The sequence below is a fragment of the Vitis riparia genome, chromosome 1 (assembly GCF_004353265.1).
Source record: "Vitis riparia cultivar Riparia Gloire de Montpellier isolate 1030 chromosome 1, EGFV_Vit.rip_1.0, whole genome shotgun sequence".
NCBI classification, from domain to species: Eukaryota; Viridiplantae; Streptophyta; class Magnoliopsida; order Vitales; family Vitaceae; genus Vitis; species Vitis riparia.
In genome coordinates, this window is record NC_048431.1 from 7,485,078 (window position 1) to 7,507,760 (window position 22,683).

A 22,683-nucleotide genomic window follows, 5' to 3' on the forward strand; every position below is an offset into this window, starting at 1 on the left:
AGTATATATTCACATTACAGATCAAAGATTAAGATTTCGATGCTAAAAAGAAGAAGAAAAAGGTGGGTGGAGTAGTAGGCTTACTAAAAGTCCCCTCCCTCCAAGCCTCCTTGTTAGAAAAAAAATGACATGTGACTGAAGGTTTTGTAGTAGGGATTCTTGAATCCATGGAGGATAGTGGAGAGTGTGTCCCAGATTTGTTGAAACATTCGGGTGGGAACTGGAAACTGGAAACTGGAAGGTGCAGGCCCTAATCAAGAAGACGAGCTCTCTCCAACTCGATCTCTCTCTTTCTCTCCCGCTCTCTCCCAGTCACCTTCAACGTCCGACCTTTTCGAGATCCAAAAATGTCCAGGCAACCCTAGGAGTCTAAAGGAGGGTAGCTATGCCCGACTTAGAAAAAGCACAGCATCTTGGGAAATCTCCTGTTTGGGTGGTCAGAATCAAAGGGTAAGGGAAATGAACGCGTGGCGGTGTGAGTGTGGGGGCCTTTGGTTCTTAGTTAAGGAGACTGACAACAGGGTCCTCTTTAAAGTTGTATGCTATTATTTTCTAAGGGTACCTCTTGGACTGTTTAGCAAGCTACGAGTTGGATATAAGATCTTTGGACGAGACCATTGTCAAATACCTGTCGGCTTCAGACCCATTTTTTGAAACTACAAACCAAATACCCTACACTGCAACGCACTCTTCTCTCTACACATCTCTCTCATTCTCTCTCATTGTTTTCAGAAAATAAAAATTAAAAAACTTGTGAGTTTGTGGTTCATTCACAATTCCTCGAAACATTTTATCTGAGATCCCACCTTTTCAGAATGTTAAAATGAGGAAGGCGGATGTTGTGTGTCACTGTAAAGTTCAGTGTGAGAGAGCAGACAGAGAGGGCACGCATGGAAAGTGAATACTGAAACTGTGCAGTGTGGAGTCTGGACTGTGGAGAGATGGGAAGACATGCACTGCTAGTCATATCTTCCTCCCATATGGGTTAGGCCTATAGGATTGTTTGCTGTCCTCCTATTTCACAATTCTCAAATCCCCCAGTCTAACCATATGCATACCAAGTATCATGAGCCCTTGTTTTTCCTTGATTTCTTTTCTTGTGTACTTTTTAAAATTTTATTGGGAGTCAATGACTTCATCTTTTTTAATTAAACACCGACAAGCATATATGTCATGCTTCCCAATCGAAGGCTATTACCCCAGTACTATAATTCAACACAAAGTCACTCTCAGCTGCAATTAAACCTAGCTAAAACTCCATTTTCGAAGCCGACGTCCAACAATCATATCATAGTTTTTTCAAAAAAGTTCAATGGAATAGTACGTGAATTCTAGATCACAAAATGCAACAAAAATTAAATAAAGTCGTGCATGAATTTATTCTTTTGTATAAAAGCTACGTATAGATGGAAATTAATAAATATTATTAACTTTCTTCTAAAGTAGGGGTTGACCAACATTTCCTTGTAGTCAAGAATGTGACGATCATGGAATACGAGAATCATAATCATCATAGAAGATTTTTGAGAACAATTGGCTAAAGAATTGATGGGCCACTTTAAAGTGAAGGCAAACAGGCGTATGCAATCAAAAGTTTGCTGTGGAAAAGTTGGGAAAAGAAGCAAAATACAGTGTAGCTAGTGGGAACATATAGAGCCGCGGTGAGGAGAAAAAAAATAAAACCAGAGAGTGGGGAGGGGGAGCAGGGGGCTCACGAGCAAATATTGGCAAGGTGTCGCGAAATGTGTGCAACTGGAAACTGAGAGTCTGTCAGATCTCTCCTGACCATTTTGTTCCCTAAACTAATCCACTCTACGATCTAATATTTCCTTCCCCACTGAAACCTCCGCCCATAAAGCCTGCCATATCTATCCCCCAGCTTTCTCCTCCTTTTGCCTTAAAAAGGACACACACACACCAAAAGGAAAAGAAAAACCAGCTTCACCCGGTGCCTTGCCCTCTCTCTACGTACTACACTTCTCTGCTCTTTAACATATCGATCCTAAAAGCCCGAAACTTGATGTGCATGCTAAGCCCCCACCCTTCCATTGACCCATCATTCCTCGTCAGTCATCCTACACTTGGTACGCCCTCCCCACAGTAATGTCACTTCCCACCTACCTATTCCATAAGTTGTCCATCCCTCCAGCCAGCCACATGGAATTCTCTGTTCCTAATCCATGGCCCCCCCACCTACCCTACTTCAAAACCAACCCTTGCTAATTCCATTCAAAACCAAGCCCGCTAATGTAAAATGATTCAATGAACGACTTTAATTTTTATCTCGCGTACAATAAAATGATGCTAAAGATAGTAGTAGAAATGTAGAATTGGGGCTCCTGAATACCCACCTGTGCAAAGGTGTGGCTTTGACAAAATGGAGGGGCAAAGTGGATGCCAAAGAGATTAACAAAAGGTGTGTTTTGTAATTGTCAGTGGAGAATAATTATTATGAGCTGATGACAGAAAATAAGTAGGTTGGGGAGGTTTTGATTGGACAAAGGGAGGGGTGGAGTGGAAGCTCCAGCGTCCAGAGGCGTGAGGTTGAATGAGTAAAAAAAGCTAATGCCTATTAAAAACCATGTCGGATGGAGAGAGTAGAGGGAAAGGACACGTAGCTATCAAGTGGATCCACAATCTGGATATTGCCTCCAATAAACCACCACCAATCATGCGCCACGTGTGTACTATTGTCTAGTAGCATGAGCAATCATAACTCTTTGGGCGTGTTTTAGGCTTTTACTGCATTACTATTACCGTATCACACACCCTCCTCCTCAGTCCTCCTCCCCATGAATGTAGCGCACTCCTCAGTCCTCATTCTCCTGCTGCTCTTCCTGCCTCTCCTCTCCTCCCTCCTCCTTTTATTGCGGCTGAGAGCTGCCCGTTTGCTTTTGTTGACTTTCTCTCATTCTTTGCCATTACCTCATTTATTAACGTCCCTGACCACACTCATTTTCACACTTATTGATAAACCCACCCTCTCTCACTCTCTCCTCTTCAATGTTGGATTTTGGATTATGGATACATCATACGCCACGGTCCTCACCGCCCTTCTCAGCGCACTCCCTTTTGCCCTCTTTCTCCCACGCTTCATCTACTGAAAAGTATCACCCTACTACTCACGAGTCATACAAAGAGTAGTAATGTCCCGCAGTCTGTCTCAGTGTCTTTATCCTGTTTCTTCCCATTTGTTTATTAAGCAAATCCTATTAGAAGAAAAAATAAAAAATATTGGAACATCTATAGTATTTGTTGTTATTATTATTTCTCAACTTGTAGTTACCCAAGTGATATCTAGCTATTCTTTATTTTTTATTTTTTATTTTTTATTAAAAAAGGTAATACCCTGGAGATTTGCGTTGTGTCTCCTTTTAGAAAATTGCCCTATGCATGAATTGACATAAAAAGATATGTATCATAATAATATTAATACTCATATGTACTCTTGCAATGATATTCTTAATTTCATCATTGGAAGGGCAATCCTCTAAAGATTTATGACTGCGTCTTCTTTTGTTGATTGCCCAATGAATGAATTCTAAAAAAAAATTGACATAAAGTGTAGCTATCATTAAAACATTAGTATTATCTTTAGAATAAACTTGAAAACAAAATATGCCATGTACGGATCCATCTAATTAAAAAAGGAGTTAATTTTTACTAGGCATGTGGCACCAAAAGAGTAAATAAATTATAAGGTAGATGTAAGTTGAGGAGCAAACAATATCAGACCCTAATAATTATTATTATTTGAATCATTGAGATTTAAAATAATAATAATACCGACATGGCCTCGTGAGGTGAGAAACAAACGGGAAGAAACAGGCGTGCAAAAGAGTCTGGAGCTACGGCATTAGTGCATGCATAGAGTGGGGTGGTTTTATTCTCTAATAACCCTATCAACCTAATCTGCCACCTGCCACTTACACCCCCTTCACTGCTCCCTACATGGCTATATATGCCCTTCCCTCGACTCTGATTCCATGCATCCTTGGTCCCCTGCCACAACATGGATATGGGCTCAACATAAATAACAACTTGTCACTTGGGCTTGGGCCGTGATTGAGCGGGTCAGCCGTCACCTGTGCCTCAAATCAAAACAGTTTTGCTAAACAGGGAGTGGATACGCCGCCAAATCAGTTGATACGTTGGTCCATAAATGGACGGCATCGATTTTCTGAAAAATGGATGTGTGTCATGTGACGTGCTCTTGGAAAAGAAAATATGAGGAGGCTGTTTTTGGAATGCATCTGGGTCTGGGACTCTGGGTGGGAACTGGGACGGGAGGAATACGTAAATCTATATTCAAAGTTCAAAGTTCAAACCCACCAGGCACCGGGCACCAGGCCACCACCCATCACTCGATACGCCTCGGCGCCATATAATAATAAGTCAATAAAATCTTGGGACAGAGATCTCAGAGGATATGCGTCTTTTCGTATTATTTATGAGAGACGGATGTGATGGCCCACAGAAACCATTTTTTGATTTGATGTTTGACTTATTTTCCCACCATCGAGAAACGGGGAGGATGAGATTTTGGAAGCGTACCCAATCCCATCAATCGAAGCTTTTGCTATACTGCATTAGCAAAAGATCCTTTATAATTTTCCTATTTAAAATGCTTTAACAAAAAAAAAAAAGTCTTTTAATTTATTATTTTTTAAAATTGACAATCTATTAAAAAAAAAAAAAATGTAACGTACATTCCAATTATATATCCTTAAATTAAAAAATACAACATGTAAAAACTAACAAGATCAAGCAAAGTTAATTTAAAAATTTTCTAACATTTTCTTAGCAACTAAATATAATTAGAAATTTTGATTATTATACAATTTTAAAATTTTAACTAATTACATAATTAATTATTATAAATTTTAGTATTTTAGGATATTTTGAAGTATGTAGAATTACTATTTTTTTAAATTATTAGTTTTTGAATATTATATAAAATAAAAAAATAAACATAATAATTAATTTTATAGATGTTATTAACATTTAAAATTAAATGGATTTAATAGTTAATAGTATTGCGATATTAACACTTCTCAGCATTCAAGTATCAAGAAAAAACAAATAATATAAGCACATAATGGCATTAAGTTTATTTAGATTTAAGTCAAATACAACCTATTCAAATTTTAGATAAAAAAAAAAAGGGTATTTGGTGAAGTAACTTGATACTTAAAGTAACTTAATAATTTAATTTAAGTTTTTAGATAAATTAAATATGTATGATAAAATAATTTAATGGTATAATTTAAAATTAAAAACAATTTTAAGTAATAAATAAAAATATTAATTTATTATTAAATCCATATTTTTATTCTCTTTTACCCTAATTATCTTCTCTACCTTCACTCACTTTGCACTAATTATAATTTATAAGAATAAATGTCAATATGATGATTTAAAGTAAATTTTATCAAATAATATTAATAATAAAAAATAAAAATTAAATAATAAATTTTAAGTAAATAACTTAAATATAATTTAACTTAAAATTAACTTAAATCATTAAATTTTATCAAACACACCTAAAATAGAAATTAAACACCACCTTAACCTCAAATTTTGTTTGAGGCCTTTAAGGTGATTCCAACTAAATTCAGCTCACCTTGAGTTAAATTGTTTGAATCAAACTTATATTTGATCATCAAGAAAATCACCAACAAACACATTGGAGATGTCCATAGAGATCCCACTTCCTTTGGGTATCAACTTATGACAAACACCCAAAAGACGTGTGCAGCTGCTCAAGATTTAAAAAAGCTTACAGCATTGTAATAAACATATGTTGCAACTTGCAAGAGATGATGTTCATCCGGATTACAGAAGAGCTACATAATAATGGGCTTTGTACTCATAGCCTCGACACTGTCTTGGATTCCACAGGGTGACTTTACACCTTCCACTCGTATTCATTATGAATCAGCGGAGTTTACTCTCATGCATAAAATCCAAGCCAACACTGCACATCTTTACCTGCTGTCTAAAAGAGTGGTGCAGGGCAGAAGCTTGTGGTTTCTCACCTGTAATGGAGTCCATCGTAATTCTTAAGACACTTAATTGTTTGTTTCTTTATGCAAGCAAAATCCCTGCATACAATGTACAACTTTTGTTCAGTATCAGTCTCAATTATAAATCCACATGAGAGAGACAATGAAAATTGACAAAACATATCCAACAATATAGATGCAATGTGGTGTAATGAAATCTCTGGAGCATTGCAGTAACAGGGAAAGGTTCAGACAGGACCATGGACAAATCAATTCTGGGATTATTTAATTGCCATTTCTTGTGAACATGAATTATTGACAGGAAAGTCAAGCTCCTGGTTTTTGCTTTGCCACCTTCAGCAGCGGTCTTAGATTGACCATCAGGCAGACTACTGTCCACACTCCACAGATCTCCTTAGCTTCTGCCCAGCAGGTCTCAGAGGGGAAATTCAGGTTGAATCCATGTTCATCTGAGCTCTGAGGAGAATGATCCACCTGTAGGAACATGAGGGAATGTCAGTTTCTGCTGTTATTAATAGTTACAGAGGTTGTTGTACATAAATAACAACCTGGATGAGGGACCCAAGGCATTGCCCAGATTTATAGCGGGAGCCTGTAGGTAATGACATTCTCCAGTAGTATATGTAAACCAATCAGATTCTTCAGGTGCTTTAAAAACCAACTGCAATGTCAAGTTCCTTCCACACAGGGAAGCCATTCCCTAAAATCATGTGCATTTTAAGAACCATTAGCAACAACTTTATCTAAAAGACCAAAGCAAAAATCCTAAACAAATTTCAATAAAACCATACTCAAACACAGGTGCAGGATATTCTTTTGGCTATAAATAAAAAAATTTTAAAAAAATTAGTGCATTTTGATATTAATTAAAGGATAAAATCTGGAAAAGAATTAGGCAATCCAGTGTTTCTTAAAAAAAGAAGCTTGGAGTGAATGAATATTGTAAGTGACAATTGGAGTAACATAGGTTTCACAAGAAGTAGTGAAACTCAGGATAACTCAAATTCAGACATTTTTTTTTCACTTGAACCCAAGCGACAGATGGGATCACATGCACTTAACAAGATGTAGCAAAAGAGTCAGGATAGCCCAACTAAAAAATTTAGATAAATTGTCGTCCAAAGGAAAGACAAAGGTGACTGAAGAATAAACAAAATACACACGACAATGATGGATTGCCTTATCTTCAAAAAAAAAAGAAAAAGAGAAATGGATAATGAGAGAGAAAAGAAGGCTCATGGGGACAATGGAATATTTGAGGCATCAAAGTGTGATGTAGGACAACCCAAGGATTGTTGCCTACATTCAAAAGTAAGTGAGTTAGGGTTTTTATTTTAAGATGTAAGGAGAGGAACAAGGAATAAAGTTTATGGTAAAGAAAAGATAAAATACAAAAAGTAGAGAGAAAGTAAACAACAAAGAAAATATGGAAACATTAAAGTTTCACTAAGGCCTTTTAGGAGTTTCACCTAGAAGAAAATCAATGGAGTCTCACCATTGAAGATTGCAACACTTGCAATGAAAAAAACATAATATTATTAATTTCAATCAACTCATTCCTTTGGTTTACATTGATTAGCCTTATTTATAGGCTTCTCTAAAAAATCCAAAGTTTAACAAGATTCTAATAACCTATTATGACTCTAATACTAATTATCTTATATCCTAATTAGCTAATCCTAATTAGACTTTAACAAATACTAATCCTATTTTAATTCCAACTAATACTAATTTTAATTTAATTCCAACTATTATTGATCTTAATTTAATTCCAAGTAATACTAATCTTGCTTCGATTGTAACTAATACAAAATCTCTTTATTGATGTATATCTTAGAGATTCATCATCATCAAAGTGCCATCTAATATACTCACAACTTGAATGAAATGGCTATCAAGCATCAGTCTGCAAAGTCTTTTTTCACGATCCTCTAAGATAGGTATCAGGAATAAGGACCACAATCAAGAATACTGACGTTGGAGCTGAGAGAGAAAAGAAGAAACTGATAGGGGTTCAGCCAAAGACACATTCATACCTACCATCATCAAGATACCCACCCAGACAGATTGATCAAGTAATTCCACATAGGATGATTTAAATTTTCTCAGTTTTTATTTTTATTGTTAAGGACGAACGATAGGTGGGGGGGGTGGGTGCGAGGGGGCAACGCTTCCCACGGTACAGTTCAAGGGGTATTTTTTAGAATTTTTCAATACCTGAGGGTTAGTATAAATACCCATATTTTTGTAACCTTAATTTTTGGTGTAGTGAAAAGTCTTCAACCCTGCTCTCATGGATGTAGGCATTCTGTCAAACCACGTTAAATCTATGTGTTTTTTTTCTTTGTTTTCTCTAACTTCTTCATTAGGAATTGCTGCAGGAATAACAACATCCAACTTGATTTATTAAGCCTCACTTCCCAGATCCGAGAAGCTAATACTGCATCAATTATAATCAAGTTGGTTGCATGAGTGGAAAATAAAATCAATAAAACCTCAATAGAAGCTAAGGGGAAGATAGCAGTATTAATCCTCTTACATTTTGGACTCGAACCAAGGATAAACCCCACAGCCATCAAACTGAATACCCCATGCAAACTATTCTGCCATAGCAATTATGACTCTTCTCATAAGGCACAACATTACAGCTCTGCACTCCACTGCCAGTTGTTTGAAGAAAGTCTCCAGTAATAAAGCCAACTTGTGAGGCAAATGACTACTTAAATTCACTAGTAGGTTTCTTGATATTATCAGCAACTGGTCCTGAGTTTTGTGTGAGAGGTGTTCCTGACACTTAAATGGGATTAAAAGAGGAACACAGGGCAGAAGTGGAGAAGAAATATTCAAATTACCTATAGTGAAACAAATGACTGCTTGACTTAAGTTAGGAAGTTTATTGATGCAATCATCATTCAGCCCCAGTTTTTTTGCATGAGATCCCATTTCACATGAAAGAACAGAATTCAACGCTGGAGAAGGAAATATTTCAGTATCCAGACGCAATAGAATCGCTAGGAAGGTCTGAGGTTCCTCCAACTCTAGCCACACTGCCTGTCTCAAACTCCTTTTGAAAATTTGAGGTTGGATCTAGCAATTTAAAGTTCTACTCCTCATGCACTGCCATGTCTCTTGATAAGTCCAGGTCCTCAGTCAATTTGGGATCCATGGGCCATTCAGAAGTGTGTTTCTCACCAACTTTGCACCATTCTGACAATAAGAAACCAGATCTAGGCAGGACAATTCCAAGTTTGACAAATACTCCTCAAGTTTAGCCAGTACTAGATATGTGGTCTTTGTTGCCAATTCATAACAGAAATTTGAATATCGGCTTTCATAGGGAATTCAAAACCTCAGCAACACTAGACTAAGTGTGACATAATGGATGTCCAACTCCACATCAAGATCCAGAAGTCCATTTTCATCAACATAAACAGTAAAGCATCTAAGTGTGTCTTCTGAGCGAAAGGACATTAGCACAAGACATTCTATAGTTTTTAGATATGGACATGCAGTTTCCACGCAATTTAAAGGATTGGAAAGAGGAACAATATTTGTGCAACTAAAGAAGTACTGAGAAAAAAAAAATTATTTAGAGGACACTCACGCTAGTCAAGGTATCATATTGTTCACAATCAAGTCCCACTATTTTGCCAACAGGGATGACAATCTTACACAACCTGAATTCCAAACTTTCAGTTATCAGGTCAAAAACAACGGGCACTATAACTTAAACAAACAATTTTTGCTTCTCCAATGGCTGTTTCAGCAAGACTCTAGCAGTCTCAGAGCATGATTTGAATTATGGAAAAGACTATGCCAGTATCACCATTCCACCAGGGTGATAGATGGCTTGTTTGGTGATGGAAACAGTTCTGTGCTGATAATGAAGTGATTGATTATGCTTTCTCTGCTCATACCAGAATGCTTATTCTTCAGTCATCTAGCATTTTGAAACCCACATTCCTGATCATGCTGAACAAATAAGTCAATGATACTATACCCACACCTTGCATGCATCTCCAAATCTCAACCAGAAATCATACCTTTCATCTCTGTAGGAATTGAAACATCAGCTATCCTAATTCTTAAAGCACCACCAATTCCAGAAAATGAAGGACTATGTATAATTTTCTACAATAATATATGGAGAAAATGAAAAACTCACCTGACTTTGTTTAATTTTGCCATTTTCCTCTGAAGCTTTTGGATCCTCAAACACACCACACACATTCCTAGCATATTATTCACTTCGGGATCTTCCAACTTTGTTTGATTTTGTTATTTTTCCTTTAAAACTTTTGGATTCTCGAGCGCACAACACAAATTCCTAGCATATTATTAACTCATTCTGCCTCATTTCAAGTTGTGTTATTACCATTAACACACAAGTTCATATATTACAGAGAGGAATTTTTACAAAGGCTTTTGCTAAGCTAAGGGGAGGTCTTCAAGAGAGGGACAATTTGATAGCAAATGCACTCCAGAATAGTGTGGTTTTCCAACAAAATACAACAAATTATTAGAAGTTTCCACAACAAAAAAAGGTTTTTTGTGGGCTACTGTTTTTCTTAAGTCCATAGTAAGCACATGTATCTGCCTTAACCAAAAGGAGAGTTAGAAGCCTAAGATGGAAGGACTAAACAATGTTCAACACACATGGGCCAACAATGCAATAGATATGAGTTGAGAAGGAAGCTTGGCAAGTTTGGTCCAATTTGTAACATATATACAGGCTGAGAGTGTGGCTTGGCACACCTATGCAGTGTGTGGACTGAGTAAGGGGGCTTGGCACACCTATGCAATGTGTGGACTGAGTAAGGGGGCTTGGCACACATAGCTCTAGAACTTGATATTAGTGAAAAACCAAGCAAAGAATTGCTCACACAATAAGAGTGTGACACCTTGGCATTGGGGAAGCCGAAGAAAGATGTTCGTGCATCATAAGAATGACACCTGGCATTAGATGTGGAACACATGGTGGGCTACAAGACATGTGCACAGACCCAACAAGTCTCTAAAGTGCTACAACATGTGGCAGGGTCTAAAGTCTACAATGAGCAAGGTTATAGGGCATGAGCAAGAGCCATGAAGAGCAACTATTGTGACATGTGGCAATGTCAAAGGACATGAGCTTAACTACCTACCCTGTGCATATGCCACAGGCTGGAAAACTATCGAGGTTGTAGATAGTTTGTGGATTGATTCCTAACTAGTTGCCTATAAAGTGCGCAAAAACCAAGGTTATATATAGTGTTAGTAGGCTGATTCCTAGATGTGGTCGTAACTAGAGGCCTGTAAAGCATGCAAAACCAGGTCATTCTTAGCATAAACTAACAAAGAGGGTTGTGGAAGCCTTGCTTGGAGAAGGCCTTAGCCCATTTTCTTGAGTTGTCATCTTGCCTCATTGTTGTGTGAATTTTGTGGAGCTTGGACAAAGTTGGCTTAGAAGGCTTCCAAGTGTTGTACATTGCATTAGTTTTCCTTTATAATTTTCGTATTGTTGTGTGGTCTTGTTGGTGTGTGAATTTCGTGGGGCTTGAAAAGAGTTGGTTTAAAGGGGTTCTAAGTGTCACACATCACAAAAAAAAGGTTTCTCTTAAGTTTCAAAATGTTAGTTGTGGAGAAGTTGGGAAGCAAACAAGCAAGGCAATTGCTATGCGCAAGTTTCAAAATGCTAGTTGTTGAGAAGTTGGTAATGGGAAGGATGGATGTACCATCACTCTTAACTCTTTGCTACAACATTCAATTCATTATCAATTCCTTCAATAGTCTTCTCTATATGTTCTTGATTTCTCATTTCCCAAAATTCGAGCACCTCACTTATAGCATTTTGAAGATTTTATAGTGTGTCAATTCACTTCCACACATGCCATTTTGAATTGTGATGGACAAGTTTCTCTTGTTCAATGATTGTCTCTAAACAATTTATAATGATTTCACTATATGGTAGTAGCTCTAGCTAGATCAAAAATGTGTAAAAACAAGAAACTACAATAGTATAGTGGAACCAAGAAAAGTGGGGCTGAGGATCTTAGAGACTTCAGACCTATTAGTCTCTTGGGGGGGCTTTACAAGTTGTTGGCTAAAGTGCTAGCTAATAGACTGAAGAAAGTGGTTGGTAAGGTGGTTTCCATTTCTCAGAATGCCTTTGTGAGGGGAAGACAAATTCTTGACGCCTCTTTAATTGCAAATGAAGTGATATACACGTGGCAGAAACAAAAAGAAAAGGGCATTATATGCAAATTGGATATAGAGAAAGCCTATGACAGCATCAACTGGAAGTTCTTGTTGAAGGTGTTGCAAAAGATGGGCTTTGGGTCTAAGTGGGTGGGGTGGATGTGGAGTTGCCTATCCTCGGCTAAATTTTCAGTGTTGGTTAATGGAGTGCCTGCAGGTTTCTTCCCTAGCACTAAAGGCCTTAGAGAAGGGGATCCTTTGTCTCCTTACCTCTTCATTATGGGGATGGAAGTGCTAGATGTTCTTATCAGGAGAGCTGTGGAGAGGGGGTTTTTATCAGGATGCAACATAAGGGGTGGAAGTGGCCCCCCTTTGAACATCTCTCACTTGTTTTTTGCTGACGACACAATTATATTCTGTGAGGCCAGAAATGATCATCTAACTCACTTAAGTTGGATTTTATTCTGGTTTGAAACGGCTTCAGGTCTAAGGATTAATTTAGCCAAGAGTGAAATCATTCCAGTTGAAGAGGTGGTGGAGATAGAGGAGTTGGCTGTTGAGCTAGGCTGCATGGTGGGGTCTTTACCTTCTCAATACTTGGGTCTTCCTTTAAGGGCCCCAAACAAAGTGCCTTATATATGGGATGGGGTGGAGGAGAGAGTAAGGAGGAGACTAGCTCTTTGGAAACGACAATATATTTCTAAAGGAGAAAGAGTCACCTTAATAAAAAGTACTTTGGCTAGCATGCCAATCTATCAAATGTCTATTTTCAGAATGCCCAAGGTTGTTGTTAGAAGGATTGAGAAAGTGCAAAGGGATTTTTTGTGGGGAGGGGGAAATATGGAGGGAAAAGTTCATCTGGTTAAATGGGAGGTGGTATGTACAGACAAGGATAAAGGTGGGCTAGGACTTAGGAAGCTAGCTTTGTTGAACAAAGTTTTCCTTGGCAAGTGGATATGGAGGTATGCCTGTGACAAAGATAATCTGTGGAGACAAGTGATCAAGGTGAAGTATGGGCAGGAGGGTCTTGATTGGAGGCCCAAAAAGGCAAATGGGGCGGTTGGAGTAGGGGTTTGGAAGGAGATTTGGAAAGAATCAGAGTGGTGTTGGGATAACATGACATTCCGAGTAGGGAAGGGCAACATGATCAGATTTTGGACAGATGCGTGGTGCTCAGAATCTTCATTGTCTCAGTGTTTCCCTCATCTCTTTGGTATGGCTGCGCAAAGGAATTCAACGGTTGAGGAAATGTGGGATCAAAATTCGGGTCAAGGAAATTGGAACCTACACTTTTTTAGGGACTTCAATGATTGGGAGTTGGAGTTGGTTGGGGACTTTCTCCACATATTGAGGGGTTTCAAACCCTCCTTGGAGGAAGACTCAGTTCTATGGAGGAAAGGAAGAAGTGGTCAGTTTAGGGTCAAGGAAGCTTATAGTTTGTTGGCGAAGTCTGATGATATAGGTTTTCCTTCAAGAAGCATTTGGGTGGCAAGGGTGCCAACTAAAGTTGCTTTTTTTGCCTGGGAGGCGACATGGGGGAAGGTGCTAACTTTGGATAGACTTTAAAGAAGAGGACTTCAACTGCCAAATCGTTGCTTCTTGTGTGGCTGTGAGGAAGAAAGTGTAAATCATATTCTTATACATTGTACAGTGGTTAGAGCTTTATGGGATATTGTTTTTGGTTTAGTTGATGTGAAATGGGTTTTTCCAGAAACTGTAAAGGAGGTTTTAGCTAGTTGGAGGGGATCGTTTGTGGGAAAGAAAAGGAAAAAGATATGGGATGTCATTCCGTTATGTATTTTTTAGACGGTGTGGAAGGAGAGGAATAGATTAGCTTTTAGGGGGGGGGGGGGGGGGGGGGGGGGGGGGGGGGGAGATTTTGAACGTTCAAAAGTTAAAGAATTTTTTTGTTTGTAATTTGTGGAGTTGGGCCAAATTGTATGTAGGTGAAGAGGCGTTCTCCCTTATAGGCTTCTTAGAGTGGATAGCTTCCACTTAAAGGGAGGTGATTCTTTGTTTTTGTTTTTTGAGGCCTAAGCTGCCTTGTATAATTCCTGTATGCTTTGCGGCGTTTTGCCTTTTTTAATGCACATCCTTTACTTATAAAAAAAATAGTATAGTGGAACCAAGTGTTGTCTAATGGGATGGTTAAGGTTTTAGACATTTGATAAAGAAATGATGTGAATTGATGAGATGATGATGATCAAATGATGAGGTAAAGAAAAAATGTAGCTAAAAGTTGATAAAATTGATTGACATCGAAGAAATAAAATTTGGCCAAAATTGAAATAAAATCTAGCAAACGAAAAATTCTAGGATTTGGAGTTCACTAGAGATTAATAACTATAATGAATGGGTCATAATGATCTACTCTTCATCAAATTACGTTATAGACCTTCAAATCTTATCTAAATCAGTATTTGATTTAACTTTAGGTCTAGGTCAAATTCATCATCAAATTAGGCTTCTTAGTTGCATTAGTGTTGTTAAAAGCAAAAGGCAAGGCAATAGGGCTCCTTTTAGCCTAAGACGAAAAACAAGGCAATAGTCTGACTATAGTGAGGTGATAAAAAATATACATATATTTACCTATTCTATACTTAACCAATATAAGTGTTGTTTTCAACAATCAACACTGTTAATTTTTTATCCCTCATGGTGTTTTCTAACATTAACAAAATAATAATAATTATTCAAAGTGTTAAATATTATATCCCACATTATAAGAATATCATATTGTTTAGAGAAATTCATCTTGTTTAAAATGCATATTCTAATTTTCTAAACATCTAAAAATAAAAATAAAAGACAAAATAAGATAAATGAACATCCTTAAGAAGTTTTGGACATCATTATCATAATCATCATTGAAATTAAAATTATCATCACTTCCATCAAGACTAGATTGATAGCCCTCTATCTCAATATCACTATGATTGATGATATAATATTTCATCTTATACTTTGTTTAATATAATATTAGATTGGATTAAATTACAATCTAAATATGTTTAACCTTAACCCATGGTCAAAGGAGACCGCCTCTATGCCTTGCATCAGATCCCAAAGCGATCACCTAGGCATCGGCCTTTTGAAGTCAACTTGCATGGGTCTTCAAGAGGGGACTTGTATATGCCCTGCTTGTCCTGGTGGCCTAGGCAACCTTGGAGATCGCCTTTAATAACATTGAGTTGCATTGATCAATCTTTACAATTAGCATAATTCATCTTAAATCCTCTTCCAGTGAATCTTATAATGAAACTATAGAATCTCACCAAATATAACATTAAGCATTCGATGAATTGACCAAGGCTTCACTATATTCCCTATTTACAATAAGTAAAAGAAAATATTATTTTAAATCATTATTCAACCAATTCGACCAAAAATACCTTCTACTTTTAGCTTCAAATGACTAATTCACCATAGATGTTGACTTTAGATCCTTCTTCCTCCAAGAAAAATGAAAATTAGTCTCTTATGTTTGGAGAGTTGCTTTCACAAAGCATGTTTAGCTCTCAAGAAAATAAAATAAAATTTGTATTTTTCCAAATGAAAATTACAATGATCTCTCCTATAAAAAAAATGGCCAAAAGTTCCTAAATGAGAATTTTCAACTCCTATTTATAGGCAAATTACAATGATAGATAGTTGTCAACATCTTAAAGCCTTCCAGAATCATTTAATTTTGCCACCTTAGCATTGGAAGAATCTCTCAAGTTCAAAACTGAGGAATTAATGCCCGGTTGTAGCCTTCTCACATGGGCATTCAAAGATGCATGGAGAATTTCAGCTCAGAGATGCGGAGAATTGATGGAACTGGCATGGGTACTCTTAACATACGCATAGCTATGCAAAGGAGGCATGAAATTGCAGCTTAGTTGCATCAGCCTGGTGGGGCTTGAAGGGGTATGCAACACTTTGCATCAGTTTTCAAAAAATGCATAAAATTGCAACTGAATTTCAGCTCTGTGAAGGTTTTGCATAGGTGGGCAAGCAGGGCACCAATGCTGCCATTTTTCATGCTTGCTGTGTCTCTTTGCACAGGTATTTGAGCAGCTCGCATGAGCATTCAAAGCTTACCACTCCACCTCCAAATGCACTGCAACAAAGCCTAAAACAGGCTCTTCTTCCTTTGATCATGCCAAGCACCTCATATAAGCTTCCAACTACAAGATTTTCATCCTCAAACAACTTTATATGCATGTAATTTCCAATCCAAATTGAATTCCCTATCTCCTTCCAAAAATCAATCTTTAAATTCTCTCCAAAACCCTTAAACTCATCATCCCCTGCCATAATCACCCTTAGGACTCTCCAAATACCTCCCAAAGGCATCACAAACGTCCATGGAATAAAATTCAAGCTTGAATGCCATTTCAAGCATAAATCAGGCTTTACACAAGCTGTCCATAAGCATAGCAGCCTTAATCATCATCTTTCTTCTTCCAAATGCAGCTTCGAATGGGAATTCTAAGGTAACATGAGTCTCCTTGCATAGCCATGAGAGAATGGCTCATTAATTCTCCAAAACATGCAGCTATGGTGTCATTAGATTGGCTATTTGAGCCAAACATCTCACTGTCGCATAAGTGTTCGAAGTTAGCAAAGTATTGGGCTCTTGCATATTCTGATAAGTTCGGAATGGCCATGCGAAAATAGCATTGATATTCGCATAGGCATTCAAAGAAAGGCAGAGAGTGGTCAATTTCACCTTCATCCTTCCTTTGCATAGATATACAAATTCAACTTTGTCTTCCTCAAATACACTTTTAAATCCCCATTCCACAATGCCAAGACCATTCAAATGTTGTCACCACTTGAATTGGCATCCAATTATACTATTTGCAACTTCACAAACATCTTCTATCCTGTCATCCATCCATAGTCTGAAATTGCAATAAACATAGCTACATTGATCTTCAAAACATTTACAAGCTGTCATTGCCATTCATGTATCATCATTTCTCTCCCTTCCATGTAGCACATCCCTTCCCTCAAGGCATTCCACCACAAGATAGCTCCTAACATTTCTCCCAAATTTTCACATTGAAAGCTCATCCATTCACCATCTTCCACATCCTTATTCCTCACCAACTTCACTCCTATTCTTCACAAGTATGTTCATCTCCCTTCTTTGCACCAGTTGGCATCAATTGCACCTTAAAACCAACTCCACAACTCAAAAGAATTGTTAGCAATTATTGTAAGTGTGCAAACATGTTAATTGAGTGTTTAAGAAATGATCACCACCCAAAGGTATGAAATATACATCAATTACCACCAACATTATGCACTTTTCCAGTAGTAATCATTCAAATACATGCTTCTACATCTTCTACACCTTTATTTTACTCAGGTTGGAAACACTATTGTTCATTTTGAATTAACATGCTGTTTACCTAGTAACCTAAGTGGAATTCAAATGCGAAGAGTGCTGAAGAAACTGACCACAGAGAAAGACATACAAAAACCTCAAAGGAGCTACAGGTTCTATTAGAATGCATTTTTAATATTCCTGCTTCTCCATAACAGAGAGAAAAAGGCAGTGTAGAAACACAGAAACAGATAAAGTTTAAAAGGGAAGACTAGAATCTCATTTCCTGATATTTTTGGAACATAATAAAATGACTCAACCATCAAAATGTCACCTATTTGAGAAAACTTCTCTCTTTGTTGATCCAGCTGTGAGGAAAACATAAGCAAATAAAACACCTACATCCCATCTAATCACAAACATGATATGATAAATCTAAAATACTAGGCAACATCCAAAATCACAAATTCATTTAAGGTTTTAGGTGACATCCAAAATCACAAGTTCATTAAGGTTTTAGGCAGCATCCAAAATCACAAGGAACAAAGAACATACCATGATTTTTCTCTGAAACTTCCAAAAATAATTATAGGCATCAAATTTTGGCCCAATCCTATAAGTAAAATTCTTATAAAATCAGAAAACAATACATGGTCAATAATAAACACAATTGATCTTCCAGCCTGACTGAACTATTTGTAGGAAACTGCTTACCTCAAGAAGTATCTTTGCTTTCTTCTACAATTTGGCACCCATTTCCTCTTTCTCAGGCTTCCTTAAAGCGAAGGTTGATTCCCTTTACTCTCTTCTGATGATGAATTGCTAAAACAACTGAAATTGTTAGCAGCTTTTACCATTTACTGTCACCCAAAAGAGAGGCAGACAGACAAGAGAGAGAGAGTGAATGATGGTAAGTTCATATGAATGTACCTCTTCATCATAACTAGAAGTATGCAGTCCTTCCATAACCAGAAATTAATCATATCCTTTAATAGGATAATTGTATATGTTACCATAAACTCCAGTCTTGGCACATTCCAGCAATCCTTTCTCAGTACTCTGCAAAAGAATGAAACACGTTAATGAGTGTTACTAAGATCAAACACAGTTAATTTACATCATTAGCATGAAACAGAGGTATAACCTTATTCAAAATTGCTGCTTTTTCAACCTCCTCCTCTCCTCTAGCTTCTCTGCTCTTCTCTCTCCTAGTTATTACCTTTATCTTCCACCTGTAAGACAAGACAAATTTGCCAATTAACAAATGTTAAGAAGGCAGAAAAAAAAATTTCTAGCCAAACATTTCTGAAGTACAGACAAAATGACTGATAAATAATAGTAAAAAAAAATAAAATAAAATAAAATAAAAAGAAAGAAAGAAAAGCAATTGAAGACTAAAATGAATTACTGTGTGTCAGAAACATAAGCCAAAATCAACCATATTTCAAATACGAGTGATCTTTTCATTTTGCAATTATGGACATAAGCAATGAGAAAGTTTCTTATTTATAAACAAACCATTGGATCATCACTTATTATTTTATTATTTGATGAAAATATATATATATAATAGCTAAATATCCAAAGAAAGGTTTGTCTCTTGGTTTTCAACCTTACTTCAACATCTCTTGTTTGGTCTCTGACATAGTGCAACCTGAACATCAAAGCCTTGCTAATCTAATTGTTGGCAGCCAAAGTAGCTATGTTCTTTGCTGACAATTTATACAAATGAGAGAATTGAACTGCCACCATAACTCAGGCATGAGATTAAGTTAGGCTTTCCACTGCCTAATTCAAATTATCAACTTCTTCAGCATGGAAATGCAAATTATGTCAAGTGTCCAACCCCAATCTCTTAATCTTAGTCGTGAAGTGTTGGAATGGATAAAGGTGTTGGAAAATAGGATGATTGTGGACCCGCATTTCTCATGTGCGTCCCCACTCATCAGTGAGACTCTTTTTTTTTTTGTGAAAAACTGTTAATAAGGCATGTGCTAAGGGGACAAAATGGAGGTCTATAGTGATATGAATTAGAAATATTGGATGTTGGAAAATAGAGTGACATGAATTAGAAATACTGGATGTTGAAAACTAGGGTGATATGAATTAGAAATATTGAGAGGTAATTGACATTATGGACTGTAAGGCAATACAAAAGGCTCATTTTTGAGATAATTATTGGCACCCACTAAAATTTCTTCTAAGTTTTCCAACAGGCACCATAAGCATACAATATAGCCCAATTCTAACATGCAAAATGCAATTCTAAACAGCAGACAATAGATAAAGGAGAGAAAATATCAACTAGGTGGACCAAAGATAAATAGGATTAGCATATTGATGTTTTCTAAGGAAATAATGTTTAGAATTTATAGATAACAAATGGGCCCCTTTAAAGAGTTACACCCAATAGTTACAAGAGGGACCTTTGAAGAGTCACAACTAGAAGGTACAAACTTTTATGGATAAAAGAAGGTTGGGGGAGAAGGGGTCTCCTAGTCCCATCCCCTTAGAGCTTTGGAAGAAGACTAAAGGGGATCCATTTAACAAGACAAAGAACCATGCTGTAGAGATACACCATTTGATCCCACTAATCCACTTGGATCCAAAATTCATTTTCTCCAACAGAGCAAGGACAAAACTCCAATCTACATGGTCATAAGCCTTTTCAATGTCAAGCTTGCAAATGATTCCTCTCAAGTTGCCTTTAATTCTAGAATCAATGGCTTCATTTGTTATCAAAACAACATCTAAAATTTGTCTATCTGCCACAAAAGCATGCCGAAAATCCAAGACTAGGTTGCCCACCACCTTGCAAGGACCTTAGGTAGGAGTTTGTATAAACCTCCTACCAACCTAATCAGTCTAAAATCCTTTAGGTCTTCTACCCCCCTTCTTTTGGCACCAAAACTAAAAATGTAGCATTTAAACTCCTTTGGAAAGACCCTAGTTCATGGAATTCTTGACAAAACCCATAACCTCTCTTTTCACAAAAACCCAACAACACTGCTAGAATGTCATGGTGAAACCATCTGATCCAGGGCCTTTATTCCCACTTAAGCTAGACAAGGCAACTAGGACCCTCCTCCTTGGAAAAAGGGATCTCCAATACTTTTGATTCCACACTAGGTAAGGAGTCAAAGTTTAGCCCACTAATGCTCAGTCTTCATTCCCCTAACTCAAACAAGAATCCCGCTAAAAGCATTTGCCACACCTTCTTAGTTACAAAGCATAATCATCATATATGCAAGCATTGTTGGTAAAAACAAGAAACAATTCCTAATTCACTTTTGTCCCCAAGTGTTGTGGGTTGATCATTGTTTTGTATGGGAAGAGAATTTATATTTTAAGCCCTCTATGTATCCACCTGGATTATGATTTTTTTGAGAACAAATATACCCATTAGTTAAAGACCAAAACACCCGTTCAAATTAGTATACGCCCATCTTCCTCTTCTTCTTCCTCCATTTCTTCTTTTACTCTTTATAACCCTAATGACATCTTTGAAGAAAGTTTTTTTTTGAACAATGGATAAACAAATAACCATCTTCAATGATGCTAGAAGTGCAAAAATATGATTTTTACCATTCTTTTTTCTTTTTCTTTTTTCACTTTTTGGAACTTAAAAATGAAGTTGAGAAAAGTGTCCTCAGTTTCAAGGTAGAACAACCTTTGGAGTGTCTAGCATTGTACTTCCAAACACTTCAAAGACCATCCAACCCTAAAACCACATACTCTTCTCAACCCCTTCATTTATATGTATATATATGTGTGTGTGCGCACGCGCGTGGGCATGCATACAAACTAAAATGCATAAAAGAGATTAGAATTAGCTCTGAACTTACTACAAACACTTTTCAGGTGAAAAACAGGCATGTGAGAATAGGATTTCACCTTAAGGTTTTGTTAAGAAGAAGAAAAATGAGATAATAAGGTAGAAGAAGGTGTAGTGTGGAAGAGAAGAATAAGGAGGGTACCTAAATTACTTCAGTGGATATATTAATAGATTTTATGTTTTAGGGAGGATGTGTAAATAGGGCGGGTACATAAAGAGATTAGGTGGACACAAATATAAACTCTCATATAAGAAACTTAGACATGGAAGGCATATTGAGCAATCCAGGAACCAAAAGAGGGATAACATGAATTGGTAGAAACTCATATCACACTGCTAAGGGTATGGTCAATTTTCAATTCCAGAGGTTCTGCAATGAGTCAAGTGCATTCTCATGATTTTCAAGGGATTCAACTCTTTCCCACAATTTATTAAGCTTGTCGATTATCATCCCTTCATCTTGTTTTGGCCGCTTTTTGACAAAAATGCCCTCATTTTTTCTGGTAAAAATAACCTGTTCTTTTAAACCTATACATAAATAATCGAAATGGTGAAGGAAATTTACATAAAAAATAAGTTACTTTTAAAGTAAAAACATGGGAGGGATTAAATTTACAAATTTGGGAATTATTTTCATCCCTTTAACCAATTAATTCTTTTAACTTAAGCTCAATACTCGCAGCCTTTTTGCATAAAGGAAGTATTCAAGTACATACAGAAAAAGGAAATATTCAAGGAGATACACAAAATCAAGTGCATAAAGGGCAGGAAGACACTCCCATCAATCTTTCCATAAATCTAGAGAAATAAAAGGAAATCAAATATTAACAATACTTGATTCTCTTAATTTTAGGATATTTCCTACACATATTTTTGTTAGGAATATTGTTTATCTGTTTCCTTTGTATAACTCATTCATATTTTTGTATGAAGTTCAGAAATCACAACTTCCATTACCAAAATACACCAATACATCATCAACAAGACAAATGTGAATAAGGAATCTCTTCCCCGTTTCCACGCATTCCTTCATAATAGTAAAAGTCCAAAGAATCAGCAAAGAGACCAAAAACTGTAAAGAAAACACTGAGCACTCACAAATCACAGTCTCAAAGGATAAAAAGAGAACGAAAAGAAGAGGGCAATCAGCAACAAAGAGAAAGGAAATGCAAACAAAAATGACTACCGTCCTGATAGCCATACCACCTGGTCCTCCTGCATTTTCAATTACACCAGTTCTTCTACCCTGTTTCGTAGTTGTTGGTCGTCCCCGACTCCCAACCAGGGGTTTAGGGTTTATGAGCAAATTATTTTCAAAAAAGCTCTTA

The 22,683-nt window shown here is 36.9% G+C and overlaps 1 long non-coding RNA gene across 7 annotated transcripts; it reads right to left on the reverse strand.

Moving 5' to 3' along the window:
* Positions 1–5,634: 5,634 nt before the first annotated feature.
* LOC117913117 lies at positions 5,635–22,683 on the reverse strand. 7 transcript variants are annotated; one of them, XR_004651091.1, is made up of 8 exons: positions 22,542–22,683; positions 18,665–18,752; positions 18,451–18,579; positions 18,235–18,342; positions 18,076–18,133; positions 6,575–6,726; positions 6,265–6,500; positions 5,635–6,104 (listed from the first exon to the last, which is right to left on the reverse strand). It is a non-coding gene; the product is annotated as an uncharacterized LOC117913117 (long non-coding RNA). The 7 variants fall into 7 exon arrangements; XR_004651088.1 differs by having other exon boundaries at positions 5,635–6,500; positions 22,559–22,683; XR_004651081.1 differs by having other exon boundaries at positions 5,635–6,500.